Source organism: Lontra canadensis, unplaced genomic scaffold (assembly GCF_010015895.1).
Source record: "Lontra canadensis isolate GAN:19392208 unplaced genomic scaffold, GSC_riverotter_1.0 scaffold113, whole genome shotgun sequence".
In the NCBI taxonomy this organism is placed as follows: domain Eukaryota; kingdom Metazoa; phylum Chordata; class Mammalia; order Carnivora; family Mustelidae; genus Lontra; species Lontra canadensis.
The window spans coordinates 1,076,180-1,089,658 of NW_022631107.1; positions in this window are offsets into that span (position 1 = coordinate 1,076,180).

Here is a 13,479-nt window from a genome sequence, read left to right on the forward strand (position 1 = left end):
GGGCAAAGATTTTCAGTCATTCTAAACTTGCTTCAGGGGAATCCTCAAACCTCCAGCTGGGCACACAGAGCCCCCTGGCTCCAGTGGCGCCTCTGCCCGGGCTCACAGTCCCTTGCCCTGGGATGGCTCTGCCACTCCTTCCAGTGCCCCCCAGCTTCTGCACCTCCCCACCAGAGCACTGGCTGTCCCCTTGATCACAGTATCTTTGCCGTGTCCCACCCACCTAACTCTTGCTTGTATGTCTAAGGCCAAGGAGCCTCCTCTGGAGGTCGAGGCCTCACTATTCCCACATTGCATAGTGACTGAGGGGAAAATGAGCCTGCTCAGCATTGACGGAAGCATAAGAAGCTGTGAAGTAAGAGGTCAGGCCCTTGAATGAGCCAGAGGAGGGAAGCTTTAGGCATTCGGCTACTTGACACTGGCCAAACGTGCCTGGAAGGCCCTTGGGCTGCCGCCATGTGTTTCTGGGGCTGCTGGAGCAATCCAGGCATTCTGGAAAGCTGGCAGGTAGTGGCAGCTGCCAGCCGGACTTGCGGCTTGAGCCCGTCATGAAAGGTGCTGAAGATTCTGTCTCTCCTTTCAACTCAGGAGAACCAAGGAAGGCTTCAGGCCAGGTTTCTGATGCGCTTCCTGACAGGCAGACCGTGGGCTGGGCCAAGCTGGTCACCATGACCCTGAGCGGCTCGGCTGAGAGACAGCCAGCCCTTCCTGGGCTCCTTCCTGGGCAGGTCTCAAGGTGGCCTTGGCCTCCCTGCCCCATGCTGTGGGAGAAACCCACATGTTGCCTGCTGGTGCTGGCCCAGATCCTGCTCTGGGGCTCTGGATTCGAACCATGTGCCTTACGCGAAATGAGTTTCTGCAATGGGCCTGGCCAGGGACTGCAGACAGAAAGGGAAGCTCTTGTTTTATGATGGCTACGAGAAGGGGCATCGTCACTCTAAGGCCAGCCTTCCTGTCTGGGCACCTCGTTCCCAGCTGCTGGTGGTGGTGGTGGTGTTTTTAGGCAGAAAAAAAAAAAAAAAAATCTGTATTATACGTAGATCCAATGTAGGAATTAGGAATTATTTATAGTTTCCTGCAATCCTCCCAGGTATAATATGTCAGATTCAAACTGGAAACTATGTCTGGAACGAAATCCTACTTGAAACAGTTTCTTGTGGTTCCTATTAATGATTGGTGACTAGCGGGTTTACACAAACAAAACAAATATTATAATTTGGTGGATAAGCAAATAAATTACTTTTATAGGAATTAGGCACTTTCCACGGAAGCTTTGGTTTATCCAGAGAAGCGTCTGTGCATACAGCTTACTAAATTGCCAACATACAACCCTTGCATCCTGGTTCTTAGATTAAACAGCAGCTTGGGCTTGGTCTCTGCAGACTTCCTGCTTAAATGGGGAAATAAAATGATAAGTAGAAAAATTCTTTGTTGATGTTTTGAAGCCAGCTGGGAGCCTTGAGAATTTGAGATTTGACCTACATAGAGGGGAATGGACTTGTTCACAGGCCGTCAAGTGCCTGATGGAGTCTGTGGAGGACAGAGGCATTTCAGAGATGGCCAGCATTGTCTCTTGGCTGCACAGAAGTTCTCTCTGGCTCTGCCAGCCCCAGGTTCTTGGTGAGATCTCTGCTGGTTTTAGCTGCTGCAAGGTCTGAGAGAGTCTTTCTGGCTTTTCATTGCCCTGGAACATGACATTACTGACAGATAAAAAGACTCCCACAGGACCACGATCAAAGCTGAATGGCTGCATTTGTGTAAATACCCAAACAGACCCATCAGGGAGATATATGGGAGAGACAAGCTCTCAGAGGCGCTGAGGCAAAGATAAACAAGCCGGTGGCAATGACAGAGCCAAATCGTCCCCGGGTTCGCCAGACATGTTCTCCCAAGGAGCTGTCGCTGGCACACACCCTGTGAGGAGAGACAAGGCTGAGGAAAAGAGCCTGAGTCAACGCTCAGTGTAACTTCCGTTTGAGCAAAGCAGAACGTGCTCAGCTCAGCTCCAGTTGCACCAAATGAGATGGATCTGCTCTTTCCTGAAGGGTACGGGGCAAGGGGGTGGGCCATGGGAGTGATTTTTCAGATCTGGGGTCTCTGGTCTTTCCTTGATGAAGGAAAGTACTCAGAGAGCTGGCCTGGGGGCTCGAGGTGTGTGTCGAAGATCCCCCAGTGTGGGATCCCTAGGCCTAGCCTGGGAGCTCCAAGGGAAGGGACTGTGCCCGCTGCCACTCCCTCCCTGCCTCCAGGCATACGCAGAGCTCAGGGGCGGGCCTCCAGTCAGACCCGTGCCACACCAGTGACCCATGACTGCCGCCGACCAGCTGGGGCCAGAGATTTACTTTCTCTTCCCTTGTTTGATTCTAATCTTGTCCACCGCAAGCTGGATCTAATCAAAATAAAATGGTGGAATGTCTGTGTGCTGTCAGTGTGGATAGAGGATGACCAGCCTGCCCCTTGTGGGAAAGGCCCAGATGAAGTCCTCCCAGACCAGGTCTTGGGGCAGAGGCAGTGGGTCAGGTCTGCAGTGACCAGGGAAGGCTTGTGTTACTGCAAAGCTGAACTGGGCAGTGGGTCCCCAGGGATGGGGAGCAAAGAAGGCTCAAGAATCTGCATACTTACTTTTTATTTGCAAAGTTACACAAATACATATGCAAGCTGGTTGGGGCCCTAAGAGTTCTAGAATGCAGCCAACCCATCCCCTGGCTCCTAGCACTTGGACACCTCAGACTTTCTAGCATTTAGAAGGCAACTTGATTGGAGCAAGCTGTGATGCCAGGAACTTATTTTCTCTTGGATTCAAACCCTGCTTTGCTTGTCGAGAAAGGGAGAGAGTTAGTTCTGGAGGACCATTGGCAGGAGATACATCATTCTGGTTATTCTGGTTGCTTCCAGACATCCAGCACAGATCTCTGGGTGCCCTGGGTGTACAAGCAACAATTCAGGTCTTGGCCTGAGTGTCACCTTGTGAGGGAGACCTTCCCTGAACAGTTTTGCTTAAAAAAAAAAATACAAAAAACAAAACAAATAGAGCAAGACAACATAAAATGACCCATCCTGGCCCCCTTCATTCATACCACTTAACTCTATTGGGCAATATTTTATTTCTTTGCTTGTTTATTATGTTTGTCCCTCTAGACATGGGGTCCACGAGAACAGGGATCTTATTTGCATGGTCATGGCTCTATCCCTGGCATCTCAAACAGTGCCTGAAATACAGTACACACACATAGTGGAATGAATGACTGTACTTTAGAAGGTCCACAGGATTTGTCTTTATCGGGTTGGTAAGACATGCAGAAACGCCTACCATGAAGGAATAAGTCTACATTCACAGGTCGCTAGAAACAGGAGGCACCACACAGCATGCAGGGCCCTTGGGGGGAGCAGCAGGGCCCAACAGGGGGCAGATTGGGAGAGGAGAAAGGCCCAGGCATGACCCTTGATAGAGGTCTTCCCGGGAGGGCGTCAGCGCCGGGTAAGGAGCTGAGCAGGTTTAGGATTGACTAGTATGAATAATTTCCATAGGCTCTCAGCTAGAGGGGTGGTCCCTCCTTGCCTAGTACTTGGTGCTTTGAGAGGAAGGATATCGCCTCCTGGACTGTAAAAGTGGAGAGAGGAGGTGGTTTAGAGTAGGGGTTCTAGATGGGGGTGTTTGCGCATGAAAGACATACACATAAGTTGCTTGCTATTTGTAGGAAATAGCTAACTGGGAGGGACAATCTCTTGCTCTGTCCCCAAGTTCCCAGCCTGTCACAGTACCAAAATAAAGACCAAAAAAATCCCCCAAAACAAAAAACCCCACAAACATCATCAATACAGAAGGACTCTTTGATATGCGTAGAAATGTAGAAGGTTACACAAATGTGAGAACCACACATACTTTGGAGACAACTATGGTATTGTTCTATTTCTATGGGTCCTAAAATCACCATGCTTCCTAAGGGTGGTTTTGCTAATGGGATACCTGGTGCAGAATGATCTTGTCTGATACCACCTCTCCCAGACTTTTACTGAAGTATCACATGCATTCAGAGAATTACAGAAAGTGCAGTCACGATGCTCACAACTGAATACATCCAGGCAGCCAGCAGCCAGATCCAAAAAGAGAACATTACCAGCAGTTGGACGCCCTTTCGTGGTCCCTCCATTTCCTATGGTAACCACTGTCGTGATGTCTAATAGCCCTGGTTAGTTTTGTCTGCTTTTTTACCTTCACATATATGGATTCATATTGTGTCTAGTTTTTTTTTTTCTAATTATATCTGTGAAATTCATGCATATCATTCATTGCATATGGTTGAAGAGACTCGATTCTTGCCGCTGGACATTATGCCACGTGCAGATGCTCTGCAATTTATTTACCCATTCAAATGTTAAGGGCCATTTGGGAAATTTCCAGTTTGAGACTATGACCCCCCTCCATGGACTTTTTGCCCACTGATGTGTCAGCCAGTCTTGCAGACTACTTGACTCAGAAAGGTAGGTTTACTGGAACTGTTCTAAGTAGCTCACAGAAGAAAAAGATGGAACAGCTAGGTTTGGGAAATGATGTGAATCAGGGATCCCCAAACTAATGGATCAAGAATTTGTGGACGATCTCTTTAGATGAACTGGTAATTTTCTCCCCCTGCCTAGAACAGGGGTTCCTGTCTCTTGGGGTGGAACACTAGGGGCCTGCAAGAATTCTACATTGTGGCGTGAGAAGAGCCTGTGGCTAAGTCATTTGGGATAACTGGTTTAAAAAGGTCATACTTTTCAGCACCTTTACTAGGAGAGACTTTATTTTAACCTTGAGGAGGGCAGTATTTCCTTAATGACTTTTTAAAAAATTTTTATTTATTTATTTGACAGAGAGAGAGAGATCATAAGTAGGCGGGGGGGGGGGTAAGCAGGCTCCCTGCTGAACAGAGAGCACGATGTGGGGCTCAATCCCAGGACCCTGAGATCATGACCTGAGCAGAAGACAGAGGCTTAACCCAGCGAGCCACCCAGATGGCCCCCTAAATGACTTTTTTTTTTTTTAAGATTTTATTTATTTATTTGACAGAGAGAGATCACAAGTAGATGGAGAGGCAGGCAGAGAGAGAGAGAGAGAGAGAGAGAGAGAAGCAGGCTCCCTGCTGAGCAGAGAGCCCGATGCGGGACTCGATCCCAGGACCCTGAGATCATGACCTGAGCTGAAGGCAGCAGCTTAATCCACTGAGCCACCCAGGCGCCCCCTAAATGACTTTTTAATGGAGCATCAACTTTTATCTCAAGGAGCACTAGTGTTCCAAGGAACACAGCTTTAGGAAACACTGATCCACAACAGAGTGCTGATGAAAGGAAAATAGAGGAAAACATGCTTTGGGCTGAGTTTTTAATGCAAAGAGTGGGGTTGGGATGTTTTTTCTAGGAAAGAGGGAACTTTGAAAATAGATGATCAGTGTTACTTACTTCAGGGATAACCATCTGGCAAATGTTACAACAACACCAAACTTAAGTTTAAGTTTTGCAGTTTACAGAGCACCTTTAAGTACATTAGGTAGGTCAGTTCTGAGAGTGGGAGTTACTAGCCCAGATTACAGATCTGACCACTGATGCCCTGTGCTCTTAGGAGCTGGGGGCCACAGAAACAAAGGAAGACCCAGACACAGGGTCATGTGCAAAACCTGATGACGCTGTCCACTAACTCAGAGGGCTGCCGATGTGACTCGTTTCCAGATGGGGATTGTTAATTGCGGTCATGGGCGTGGCCGGGATCACCTGGGAGGGAAGGTAGGGTAGAGACCTAGGAATAAATAAGGCTTGGGCGATAGCGATGTAGAGAGGCCACATGATGAAGAGGAACGTGGAAAGAACTCTCAGCCAGTGCATGTGAGGCAAATCAAGAAAATACTGAGATTCAGATGCCAACACAAGACAGCATCTCAGAAGAAAGGACAGGTCAACAGTCCTGATGCTTCCGAGAAGCCGGGTGAGCAAGGCGGCATGGAGGCATGCCACCCAGAGCCCCCTTTGCAGGAGAGACCCTGCCCCAAGGAGCCCATCAGACAGCCTCCAGCTACAGGTGCCTCCAGGAACGGTCTCGGCATCTGACAAAGCATCCTCCACCCCAGCAGCCCTCAGCCAGTGAGTGAGCGGAGTGGTGGTGGAAGTGCTCGCATACCCCTGGCAGCTGTGGGTAAATTCGGCACTGCAGCCCCACCTGGGCGCCCCACGTGCTCTCCCTACCCCATCCTGCTCCCTCTCCGGCAGGTGGCTGGTCTGCACCCACACTCTCTTTCATGGCTGTTACCCCTCCTGAGTCTCTCAGACCTCTAACTCTCAGAGTCGGCTTCCAGAGAACCTGGATTGGCATGGCGGCCCCCGGTGACCTCACTGAGAGATGATTAGGCAGGATTATGGGGCTAGAATCCAGACCGGGGGCAGCGGGGGGCGGGGGGTGCCATGTAATTAAAAATGAGTAGGATTTGATAAAATGGAGCCAGCAAGTATAAACAATTCCTTTGAGGAGGCTCAGATGGCCCAAATGCTTTTGGCCGCTTGAGAACAGACAGGTAAGTATCCCATAGTCCCCAGAAAGAGATGTGCACTATATAAAAGAAAATCAAAGTAATGATGAGTAGTCATTTTTCTCTTTGGTGGATACCTCTTTCTCAAAGCTGTGTTTCTTTTTGATGTCTCTGTATAAAGGAAACCACCCCCCCCAAAAAAAACTAGTCGATTAACATTGCCTCCTCTTCTCCATTTATTGGATAATCATCAATTTCTCACATTCTTTACCACCATCACCAGATGATACAAAAGTTGTCTGAAAACCCTTCAGTATCTCAAAGAGTTAATAAAGTGCTGAAATCAGTGCTTTTCAACGAAAGGTAAATTTTTTCCAAAACCACTAAAGGAAATTCTGGGATGCACTTCAAATAGTAGGGAAAAGGCCCCTGATGGGCAATTCGAGAAGCAGTAAGGATTGATGAACAAGAGGGTAAAAATATGGACATAAGGTGCAAAGAGAATTATCTGTATAAAACGCAACAATAATGTCCTGTACAATAATGACTCTTTAAAGGGATCAAGCATAATTTTTAAAAAAGCATATAAATTGGGAGGGGAAGCTAGAGGTGGGTGTCTTCTTCTAGAGTGTGCACCTGGTACACGGGCTCCTAAGCTCGCAGGGCGGCCAAGGCGCAGGTATTTGGTGGAGGTGTGCAGTCACTCCCACACATCTGGGAGGTCCACACCCCGGCAAGTAAGGTGGAGCCATGACCAGGGAGAGTAGGAGGGTAGGCTGCCTGTTGGGGGCGCCATATGCAATTAATCTCCCAGGCCCTCAGAAATGTTAGGAAAGTCAGGTGATAAAGAAGGAAGGAAGACCTTCTAACAGTGGCAACTCTGAGTGACCACCCATCCGGAGCTGGGATGGGATTGCAGGATTGGCCAAGTTCACCAAGTCACCAAGTCACCAAGTCACCAAGGCAGGGGGAGGGTGGTGGCTGTGTGGTGTCCCAGGAACAACCTGGCACTTCTGACTCGGACTCCCAGGTGTGAGAATATGAAATCCAGTGTCCCTGGCATCAGGTTGGGATAATGCTGGGTATAACCTACCCTCCAGAGTCCGAAGAATCAGGCTGAACCTGCTGTCACGGGACCTAGCGTCTCCTTGATTGGCTTCCTCCCCTTCCCCAGGCTTCCCTCCCTCCCTCATGCATCTCCCCTGATGTACTTTAATACATCATGTGTGGACCAAATCCTGTCCCAGGACTGCTCCTGGGGAACTGGAGCTGAGCTGAAGAAGCTCATGAGTAAAAGCATGGTGTGCGCGTGTGAGTTGCGTTTGTGTGTGTGGTGTTTGTGCGTGGTGTGTGTGTGTGTGTGTGTGGTGTCACTAAGTCCAGGGCGTGAAGTGGAAGGAGAAGGGCTCTCACGCTGCCCTGTGTCTTGAGGGTATTTTATCTTCTGGGCTTTCTACACTCCAGAAGAGGTGACCGTGGGAGAACTCTCCCCCACTTTCCCACAGTCCGCACCTCACTATCCTTCTCCCAGTCTCCCCCCTTCTCCCTCAAACCACTTATTTACCTCCCACCCACCCCATCTGCTCTGCTCTGTGGTGGGTGGGACCATCACAGACTCCCAACCCTCTCTGTCTGCTGCTGTCTTTTCCGTTCTGCCAATAGGGGGCACTAGAGGGAGGCTGCCCTTCTGGATGTAGTCCTTCTGTTCCTTCCTGTTCTTGACAGCATCACCCCACAAGAGTGGACTGGGACCCCAACAGTGGCTGTGGTTTCCAGTTTTGGGGTTTGCTTCCCTCACTCCTGGGGCCAGCCTCATCCCCTCCCTCAGGGACATCAGCACCTGCGGGCAGACTCGTCCCCCTCAGAGAAGTGAGCTCAGCCCTGGGGAGACCCACTTCCGGCTTCTGAGGCCCCAGTGCCCACTGGCATTGGGGTCTGGTTCCAACTTGTGGGGGCCCTTTCTCGGGCATCTGGGCTTCTAAGATGCTGCCTTCTTCCCCTTGGGAATGCTAGTGGCTTTTTTTTCAAGGACTCTGTGTCCCTTTTTGCCTTTCAGCCCTCCAACATCTGTTCAACCAATTCACCATGTTCAGTTTATTTTCTACTAAACTGAGGGGTGGGGTCTGTCTTCCTGACTGGCCTCTACCTGGAAGAAGGCTCTCCCTCTCCCCAGGGCTCCCAAATGCATGGGCTCAGGCATTGCTCATGGTTCCCTTGCAAGTCAAGAGAGAAGTCCAAATGATCACTTTTAAAAATTCAACTCTTGAGCTGAATTTTACTACCAACTGGCTCGGTTGGTAGAGCATGTGACTCTTGATCTCAGGGTTGTATGAGCCCCATGTTGGGCAGAGAGATTATTTAAAATCTTTAAAAAATTTTTTTCAACCCTTATCCAAGATGACTGGTGCAAATATCAATGCAAACAAAATGAAAAAGCTCAACAATGGTGAAAATTGTGCATTAAATCATGTTCACAAAATTTTGACTGACTTAGGGAGCTGTTGGAGAATTCTAGGCAGAGGAGTAACAGTGTTGGATGTGTGACAGACTTCTGTCCACTCAGACTATTCCTATCAACCAGCTCCATTCCAACCCTCCACCATTTTCAGTCGGTGAGGTTTGGAGGGGACCACTCTCCCCAGCTCAGGGGGAACACATAACTCAGGCCTGACACTTTCCTGTAGAACTTGGAGTTGGAAGCATGTGAGCTGGAGCTTCTCCTCTCATTCTGCCACATGTGCAGCCTGAGGATGAAGCCAACTTTTGCAGAAGGATAGAGCCGAGTGGCAAGATGGAGGACTGGGTCTCAGTGATGGCCGCTGAGTTTCTAGAGCAAGCCCCTCCTGAAACCAGCCTTTTACCCATAGTTTTTTTGTAATTTAGTCAGTTTATGTCACTGAATCAAGAGTTCTACCAGAAGTATCTACAGATTTCTCTAGAAGAGTTAAGTGGAAGACTTGAAGCCACTGTGGTGGTTGAAGCATTAGGACGGTGCTAGGAAATTGAAAATTAGGAGGTAGGGTCAAGAAATATCAAGACTTGGTTACTGAGTAACCATAGTGAGTGAGAGAAATGGAGGCATCCAGTGAAAAGGTGGTGATCAAATTTGGAAAATAAAGTGAAATCATTGAGTTGAATTAAACAGGAGGAGGATGAGTGGAGAGTTGGAGATGAAGTCCACTTTGAACATCAGTGTGTCCGTGGATCACCCAAGACAGTCATGCCAGAGCAACTGGGTATGAGTGGGAAACTCAGAAGAGAGGTCAGCGGTGGTGCCAAAGATTTGCAATCACTCCCATCCAGGCTGATCACAGCATGCTGGTGATTGGAGATGGTCCGGTATGAGACTAACCCCAGATTGTAGGCGGACTGGTAGGAAACAGAAGGGACCCACTGAGAGATGGGAGCCTGCCAGGTCAAAGCTGACAGACATGCAAGGACAGGCAGGAGCACAGCCTTTGAGAAAGGAGGCAAAACACTCAAAAAGGAGGTCATGATTTGCTGCGTGGTGTCACAGGCCACCCCATCCCATCTAGGAAAGCCAGATGAGTTCTCTCCTGAATGCACTTGGGGCTGATGGGGCAGATTTCAAATAATCTATGTCCCTGACTTCCCTTTATCCGCTCTGCTCCTATCTTTTCCTCCTCATCACCAGTGCTTCCACCAAAGGATAGAAGGGAAAAAATACCAAGACAGGGACTCTGACCAGGAAAAGGAAAGCTTTGGGATGCACAGTGTCTGCAGCCCTGCCTCTGTGTAGGACTGTGGCCAGGCTCTGGAGCGGAACCACGTTGGTTACCAGGGCAATAGTTAGTAGCATTTACTGGGAAGTAATTTGTGTTTAAAAGATGTAAAGTTACCAAGGACACCTGAGATTTGGACATCTATATAGAAGAATGCTGATCCTAAAACATCCCTCACCAGAAACTTGGAAAAATTCATCCCACCCTTGTTTGGTTAGGATCGCTGGTTACTGTTTCACCTGATGGACATCCAAGGGGTCTCAGATTCCAGCACCCAGTAACCTCTCCTCTCCCGATTCTTGTAAGTCTTACCAAGTCTTGTAGTTTACAAGCCGTCCTGTACTTGATCTCCCGCTGCATCCTGAAACTGTGCTGATTTTTTTTCAAAGCATAATAGTATACTTTTTAGGTGTTAATACAAAAGACATCAAAAACACAGTTAAAAGAAATGACGGATGTTTATAAATGTGTGGATAGGTACACAGGAAGCTGCCAACAACGAGGGATGGAAGAGCTTGCCCCTGGGTGAGAAGGAGGCACACTGGGTGCTCTTTTGTAGCCTTTGAATTTCATTTTATGGACCTACCAAAAAATTAACTTAAAATCCTACAAAAAAGCAATAAAGCTGCTGGTAGGGTATGCATTCCAGGAGGAAAAGGACAGTATAAGTACTACATAACAGGTGCATTCATAGAAATAAACAACAGGGATTCACTAGAGCAAACGTTAATCACACAGTCTCAGTTCACTGCTGCCTGGCAGCCTCTGTCCATCTTACTCAGATCACGGAAGGAAGGACAGGCAGGGAGGAATTACCCTAAATCCCAGGCAGGAAGTGGAGGCATGAACCCTTGTGGTATTGATGGGGTCTGAAGTGTGAGGGTTTGGGGATGACAGTCAAGAAAGAATTCTTGAGACGTCTTCTGTGCAAAAAGGTGGTTTTATGAAAACACAGGACAAGACCAGTGAGGAGAAAGAGTTGCCGTGGGGTCATAAATAGTGGCTGATCATATACAGTCAAGTTGGGAGGGGGTTAAGGACAGGTATTTTGGAAACAAGGATTCCAGGGGGCTGGCTGTTGTTAGGAAAAGGTCATTCATTACTGTTTAGCAAAAACTCAGTCATGAGACACTTCAAATGTATATCAGTGGGTCATATGCTTGGAGGATGATTGCTAACATATATCTTGGGGAGTAGAGACAAAAGGAGTTTCCAAAGGAATTTTTATTATTTTTTAAATTTTATTTATTTATTTATTTATTTATTTTTAAAGATTTTATTTATTTATTTGACAGAGAGATCACAAGTAGAGAGGCAGGCAGAGAGAGAGGGGGAAGCAGGCTCCCTGCTGAGCAGAGAACCCTATGCGGGGCTCCATCCCAGGACCCTGAGACCATGACCTGAGCCGAAGGCAGAGGCTTTAACCCACTGAGCCACCCAGGTGCCCCCCCAAAGGAATTTTTATATGTTAAACTATACTTACAGCATCCTGCGGGGTGGGGGCTGGGATAATGTTAAGCTAAGATTGCCTTTTGCCCTTAACAAAGCATTAACATCATGACAGCTGAATTCCTAGAGGAATGTCAATCTGCCTATTCCAAGGCTTGTCAGTGGGCTGTAGGCAGTAAGGAAATTTGATTTTTTCCTTTTGCCTTTGTTTCCTACATCAGTATTATTTGTGGGTCCTGGAAAGGAGGGCCACTGCTGACTCCTGATCTCCCAGCCACTAATAAGTGATCAAAATCCCACCCCCTGCCAGGACAAAGGCAGCCCAGATAGGGCCTCATCTACATGCAAAGGAAGTGGCCAGAGGCTGAGGCTTGGCAGGGGCTAGGGTTGGGAGGATGCTAGTGGTGTGGAGGGCTCTAAGGGGTCTGTGTTTGTGGGAGAATGAGGAGACTGTCCTAAATCCTCCTTGTGGGTAGGACACCTGTGGTGTCTCCAGCATGCTGCCAAGCAAGAGGAACTCGCTGAGGACAGTAGAGAAAGCTGTTGGGGGAGCACAGGAGGAGATAAATGTGGTGGCTGTTCTAACTTTCCCCTGCCCAGAAATTCAGACTGCTAATACACTAAAGGCAGGTGGAAGGGCAACAGGGCCTCTGAGGCATTCCAGATCAAACCTGACCTGACATCCACCCACCCATGCACTTAATTCTGCTACTCACAGATGGTTGCTGCCTCCTGGCCCTGTGATCAGGTGCTGTGGGTCATTCCATCCCTCTTAGGAAGTCAGGGTTCCCTGCAGAAGTTCATTGCAGTGGTGGAGAAACAGAACAAAGGGCAGTTTGTCTGCTCTTCATCTGTTTCAATTTCTTCTTCCATAAAGCAGAGGTTAACAATAATAATAATACCTAATAATACCTAGCCCGAAGGACTGCTGGGCAGTTGAATGAGAAAATCCGCTCGATGTGTCTAACAATGACATATAGTAAATGCTCAATAAACGTGCGCCCAAGCCTTCAGTTTTTATTCCCCAGTCGAAGTACCCTTAACCTATTTAACAGGGGAAATACGAAGTTTATAACCACCGAGGTCCCCGTGTGCTTTAACACGCTTTGGGGGGAATTGGTGTGGAAAATAGATTAGGAAAGGAGGAGGCTAAAGGCTAAAAATCCAGAAAAGTCTGCAGGCATCCAGATGGGAGGTGGAGGGGCGGGAACTCGGGCCCTTGGCAGTGGCATTCGGGAAATATTTTGGAGAAATTCTCTTTAAGACTTGGTAACAGGCTGGGCACGGATGCTCGGCGGAGGGCACCGACCTTGATGGCTGGAGGAAGGTGGAAGGTAGGGAGGCAGCTGCAGGGAAGATCTTAGAGGCGTGACTGGAGAAGCGCGGCTTGGGACAGGAGACAGAAGCAGCTGGCCCAGAGGCTGCTGTGAGTGCAGGGGTGGGGTTCGAGCTGGAGGTGGAGAATTTGGGCGCGGGGCGGGGAACAGGGCTATTCTCCCGCGCAGCTGGCGCTTGTCTAGGTGCTGTGTGCGGAGGCGCTAAGCCCGATTTCCTCCTCGGACCCTCGGCTGCACTGCAGTCGGGCGGGCCTGGAGGAGCCGTCGAGGCACCGGCTGAGCCTGCGCGGGGGACCTGCCGGGAGTTCCCTCCTGCCACCTCCCTGCCTCCCTTCCTCCCTCCCTCCGCCTCTAGCCGCCTCTGAACTCCCATTCCGCGAGGCCCCCGGCGCCTCCGCCCTCCTGCTTCCCATGACCTCAGTGAGACGCGCTCGGGATCAAGTTTAGGCTGGT